Source organism: Fundulus heteroclitus, chromosome 1, assembly GCF_011125445.2.
Source record: "Fundulus heteroclitus isolate FHET01 chromosome 1, MU-UCD_Fhet_4.1, whole genome shotgun sequence".
Lineage (NCBI taxonomy): Eukaryota > Metazoa > Chordata > Actinopteri > Cyprinodontiformes > Fundulidae > Fundulus > Fundulus heteroclitus.
In genome coordinates, this window is record NC_046361.1 from 31,961,299 (window position 1) to 31,967,855 (window position 6,557).

Sequence of the window (6,557 nt, forward strand, 5' to 3'; positions counted from 1 at the left end):
ATGTCAATATTTTAGACTCAGAATCATCCTGCGCTTCTCTGTCATGTGGGGTTACACAAGGCTCAGTTTTAGACCCACTGCTTTTTACTATACCAACAACTGGCAAATCTGCCCTTAAACTCAGAAGGATGGTTTCTTTGATCAAAGCACTATTGGATTACTTTGAGGATATTGGAGCTTTGCTAGCCCTTAAACTTCTTAAATTGTAATGAAAAGAAAACAGAGATGGTAGTGTTTGGATCAAATGCCCCCTGTGAGTCCACCAGTGTTGATTTGGGACCACTGGCATCATATTTTAAAAGAACTGTTACCGATTTGAGTTGTAAGTTAGACCATGATTTGTGTTAGAGCCATATAGACATTATGTTTTATTTTTTGCTGATTATCATAATTTAATTATGAGGAATGTATACCGTTAGTGTATTGATAGACATTTGGTTTTATTTTGTATTGTTTTCTATATTTGATATTTGATAGAGGCTCCTTTGATGTCCTGTTTAAGTAGCAAAAGGTGCACAGTTTTGTCTGTATAAGTGCGCATGCGCGGGGTACTGTAAAAACAAAACAATGGTGCAGGGCGAGGAGCTACAGTTTTTTGACCGTAAGATTCAAGTTTTGGTTTTTTGCTTACCGTAATGTTGACAATCTTTTTTGCAAGTTCACGTTCGTAATAAACAAGTCATTTTTTCTTACATTGGATTACGTAAGTTTTTTAAACCAATGTCTACGAGTCAAGACCTTCACGTCCTGCAAAAGTGGCAATGAAAAGGTGGTTAGCCACTTACATTAAGTCAAAAAAACTGCTCCTGATCAAGAGGATTTCTCAACAAAACGCTGCACAAGGGATTAAGTGGAGCCAGCGGATTGAGAACTGGAGCTACGAACGGGGAAAAGCTCGCCTCGCCGTATCGAAAAGACATGTGCTGAACCAGGACCAAAAGCGGCTCGTCTTCACATGAAGTAAGAACGTGCAAACGCTACACCATCGAAACGTAAAAGCCAGTTGGATTTTGACAGCGACGTCCGTCTGTAAAGTGTTAATTTGCGTTAAGAGTTTGTGGGACGCAATTAGCATGGAGCTAACAAACGAAGCTAAAAGGGTGTCAAAGCCTACTGTTAAAGCGCTGGAGGGCAAGCTTAATCAGCTTAAAGGAACAAGGAAAGCTAAGTTAAACTGTCTTACCAAAAGGATAAACGAAATTGAAGCTTTGATGGAAGATGATACTAATGCTGATGAGGTCGCTGCTAAAATAAAGTCGGACTTTGCAAATACATACATGGAGTTCTGTGGAATAAATGACAGCATTAAAGAGCATCTCAGTGATCAGGAACTGCTTGATGACCAGGTGCAATGGTTTGAACCAAAGGCGATCTATCTGAAAACCTTTGTTGAGAAAGTTGAGAATTGGTTGGATGAAAGTAAACAGAGATCCAAAGAGGCTAAAGCAGCTGATGCTGAAATTAAGCCAACAGACAGTGCTTCAATGGTGTCATCTAAGCGTGACAGAAAGCGCGGTGAAGAATCTTCTGTGACATCTTCAAGTGTGTCTTCAACTGCATCCTCTGCTAGACTTAAGGTAGAAGCTCAAAAGGCAGCTCTTTTGGCACGTGCTGATGCATTGAAATTCAAACAACAGCTTGAGCAGGAAGAGGCAGCGCTTAGGGCAAGAAAAGAGGAGCTGGAATTGAAAACAGCTATTGCCATGGCTGATGCAAAGCTTGAGGTGTTGACTGTAGGAGAGCATGCTAACAGTGTTCGAGCAGAACCTGTGGATGGAATGGCTGCTCACATAAGTACTGCTGCAAGCCAAGGTGGTGAGGGCAGATTCAGATCTGGGCATTCGAATACCAGAGGTTTCTATGACCGCTCAAGGCCAGATGTCATGCAAGATGTTGTTGCTCAAAGAAGTTCAAATAGCGAGAGCAGACTCTATCAGCCACGTTCAGATTTGCATGAACAACCGAGTACAGGACAAAGAAGGGTTGATAATTTTGTAGACTTGCTGAGTGTTATGCAGCGTCAGAACGAAATCACAGAGCTTCTAGTAAAGCAACAGAAAGTGTCTACTCTCCCACGGTTGGATGTGCCCATCTTTGATGGGGATCCTTTAGAGTTTGAGTTCTTTGTAAAAGCGTTCGAGCATGGGATTGAAGAAAGGACTGATAACAACAGAGACAGGTTACATTTTCTTGAGCAATACACTCGTGGCAGACCGAAAGTTATTGTCCGCAGTTGTGCCCATATGCATCCAAACAAAGGTTATGTGGAAGCCAAGAAGCTTTTAAAGAAGCATTTTGGAAATGAGTACACTATTGCTTCTGCTTACATTGAAAGAGCACTGAATTGGCCTGTTATTAGGTCAGAAGATGGAAAAGCTCTCACTGAGTTTGCTGTGTTTCTCACTAGTTGCTGTAATACAGTAGACAGCTTGGAGTACATTGAGGAAATGGATAGTCCCTCTAACATGAGGGCAGTCACCACCAAACTTCCCTTCAAGTTAAGAGACAAATGGAGGGGGGTTGCCTTTGACATCCAGGAAAGGACTGGAATAAGGGCTAGGTTTGCTGATTTGGTCAGTTTTGTGGACAAGCAGGCAAAAATAGCTTCAGATCCGTTGTTTGGCAACCTACAAGAGCCAGCTTCAACTAGAATTTGTAGCAAGCCTGAAACAAGAAAGGAAAGCTTTGCAAAAGTCAAGAAAAACAGCTTTGCTATGGATGTAACACCTGTGTCTAAAAATGCAGAACAGGTTAAAAAGGCTAGAGAAAGCAATGTTTACACAAGCATAAAACAGTGTCATTTCTGCCAGAAAATGGGTCATAGTGTCGATGTTTGCAGGCTCCTGAAAGAAAAATCTCACAAAGACAAACTTGAGTTTCTCAAAACAAATGGGCTATGCTTTGGATGTTTATCACATGGGCATATGAGCAAAGGCTGTCAGCAAAGACTCACATGTCAGACATGTTCTCTAAGGCATCCTACCATTTTGCATTTGAACAAGGATACGTCACCTCCCTCTGTTAGCCAGAGTGAGAAGGACAAGCAACAAGTCCCACATTCCGCGCTTCCTGCGGATAGTGAAACTTGTGGTTATACTGGGGCCGGAGAAGCAACCTGTGCTGTTTCTATCGTGCCAGTGAAGGTCAGGTGTGCAAGAAGTAATAGAACGGTTGTAACTCATGCGTTCTTAGATCCAGGCAGCACTGGAACATTTTGCACAGAGCAGCTGATGAAGGACTTAAATGTAACAGGTAAAAGTAGTAACATATTACTCCGCACTATGGGAAAGGAGGAGCTAATCAGCACACATGTTGTCAGTGGTCTTGAAGTTAGCAGCTTGGATGAAAGCAGGTTTGTGAAGCTCCCCCAAGTCTTCTCACAGACTGAAATTCCAGTTAAAAAAGCAAATGTCCCACAACAGAAGGACATAGACAAGTGGCCATATTTGAAAGAGGTTCAGCTTAAACAAGTTGATGCAGGAATAGGTTTGCTGATTGGAGCAAATGTCCCAAAGGCACTTGAACCATGGAAGGTCATTAACAGCCAGGGAAATGGACCGTATGCCATAAAGACTGTTCTGGGTTGGACAATTAATGGGCCTTTGCCAAGAGAAGTGACCCACGGTAAAGCAGATGCTGAGTGGTCCCAGGTTACAGCAAATAGGATTTCAGTGGCAAGGTTAGAGGATCTAACCCAGCAGCAGATAAAGTTTGACTTCCCTGAGCACCAACAAACTGGAAAACTGGAGATGTCTCATGAGGACAAACAGTTTCTGGACTCTGTTTCACAGTCAGTGAAATTTGTTGATGGTCATTATAGCATTGGTCTACCCTTTAAGGAGAAAAATGCAGCATTCCCAAACAACCGCACTGTTGCAGTACAGAGAATGGAAAGCTTGAAGCGAAAGTTGTTAAGAAATGCAACGTTTCATGAGGAATACAAAAAGTTCATGACTGAAACCTTAGAAAAGGGCTATGCTGAGGAAGTTCCAATGAATGACGTTCATAAAAGCTGCAGCAGAATATGGTACATCCCACATCACGGGGTTTACCACCCAACTAAACAGAAGCTGCGGGTGGTTTTCGACTGTGCAGCCTCGTATCAAGGTACTTCTTTGAACTCTCGTTTGTTACAAGGTCCAGACCTGACAAGCTCCCTCATTGGCGTGCTGACAAGATTTAGGCAGGAGCCAGTTGCTTTTATGTCTGACATTGAAAGCATGTTTTATCAGGTCAAAGTTCCGAAGGAAGACACTGACATGCTCAGATTTCTGTGGTGGCCTCGAGGTGACCTTAACCAAGAACTGAAGGAATACCGAATGGTTGTTCACCTGTTTGGTGCGACGTCGTCACCAAGTTGTGCAAATTTTGCATTAAGAAAGTGTGCTGAGGATCATAGGGAAAGTTTCAGCTTGGAGGCAACAAGCACAGTATTGAAGAACTTTTACGTTGACGACTGTCTCAAGTCTGTTGCTACTGAGAAACAAGCAGTTGCTCTTATTCAAGATCTTCTGGTTTTATGTAAAACAGGAGGCTTCAAACTGACTAAATGGATTTCCAACAGTAGAGTTGTACTGGCATCATTACCGGAGGAGGAGTGGGCTAAGGAAATCAAGGAACTGGATCTAAGAAAGGATCAGCTCCCAGTAGAAAGAGCTTTAGGAGTTCAGTGGTGCGTGGAATCAGACGCTCTGAAATTTAGAGTTGTTATCCAGAACAAGCCACTGACAAGAAGAGGAGTACTTTCAATGGTGAGTTCAATATATGATCCTCTTGGGATTTTAGCTCCGCTAATCCTTCCAGTGAAGCAGATCCTGCAGGAGCTATGCAGAACAAAGCATGCTTGGGATGACAACATGCCAGAAGCTCTCTCTGTGCAGTGGGAAAGGTGGGTGACAACACTGCAACACTTGGCAACGTTTCAGGTTAAGAGATGTTTCAAACCAACAAATTTTGGTGAGACTATATCAGCAAGGCTCCACCAGTTTGCGGACGCAAGTGAGAAGGGATATGGTACAGTCACCTACCTGGTTTCTATAAACAGGCAAAACCAGTCACACAGTGCTTTTGTTATTGGCAAAGCCAGGGTCACGCCATTAAAACCAGTCAGCATACCTCGTCTTGAGCTCACAGCTGCAGTTGTAGCCGCAAAAATGGACATGGTAATGAGAGAAGAACTGGATCTTGACTTGAAGGAGTCTGTGTTCTGGACCGACAGTACTTCTGTTCTTCAGTACATCCGAAATGAGAGTGCCAGATACCATACGTTTGTTGCCAACCGAGTTACTGCAATAAGAGATAAATCAGAGATATCTCAGTGGAGATTTGTGAATTCCTCTGCTAATCCAGCAGACTTTGCTTCCAGAGGACTTACTATGGATGCCTTTTTAAAGGCAGAAACTTGGATCAGGGGTCCTGACTTCTTGACTAAGCAAGAGTCAGAGTGGCCAGATTTCCCACTTAGCGTAAATCAGACACTTAGTTGTGACCCAGAGGTCAAAGATGTTTCTGTTTGTACGCTTGATATTAGTGGAGATATGGATCCAGCCTCCCAACTCATTCACCATTATTCAAGTTGGTATCGCTTGAAGCGTGGCGTTGCATGGTACCTGAAACTGAAAAGCATGTTAAAGCTCTGTGCGCAGAAGAGAAAAGAGTTAAAAACGTCTCTTGAAACGAGAAAGCTCGATGAAAACAGTCAAAAGATTGAGCTTGAGAAACAAATGACGGACATCAAAGCTTCCTTTCCAAGACAGTCAATATCTGTGAGTGACATCGTAGAAGCAGAGTTGGAGGTAGTTCGTCTCAGTCAAGCAAAGAAATTCCACAAAGAAATCAGGCTGCTTCAGGAAGGTAAGCTGATGCCAAAGGGGAACTGTCTTTATCAGCTGGCACCTGTCCTGCAGAAGGGCATATTGAGAGTTGGTGGCAGGTTGAATAAGTCTTCAATGGAAGAGGAGTTAAAACATCCTGCAGTTTTAAGCAAAGATATGCACATCACGTCTCTTATTCTCACATCTGTGCACGAAGATCTTGGGCACAGTGGCAGAAATCATGTTTTGTCAAAGGTGCGACAGCAATACTGGATATTGAGAGCACATTCAGTCATCCGGACAGTTCTATCCAGATGTGTAACCTGCAAACGGCAGCATGGAAAATCAGGACATCAATTCATGGCAGATTTGCCTAGTGAACGGCTTGTACCTGATGAACCACCGTTTACAAACGTTGGAATGGACTATTTTGGCCCTTTTGAAATTAAGAGAGGTCGAATCATGATAAAGAAGTATGGTGTGATTTTCACATGTTTAACAATGCGAGCTGTACATATTGAGCTAGCAAGTTCTTTGGATACAAGCTCCTGTATTCATGCATTGCGCAGATTCATTGCTCGCAGAGGGCAAGTCAAGCTTATTCGCTCCGACAATGGAACCAACCTTGTAGGAGCAGAGCGTGAGCTGCGAGAGTCAGTGCAAGCTTTGAATGATGCAAAGATTCAGAACACCTTGACAGCAAAAGGCATCACTTGGATGTTCAATCCCCCTGCAGCGTCTCAT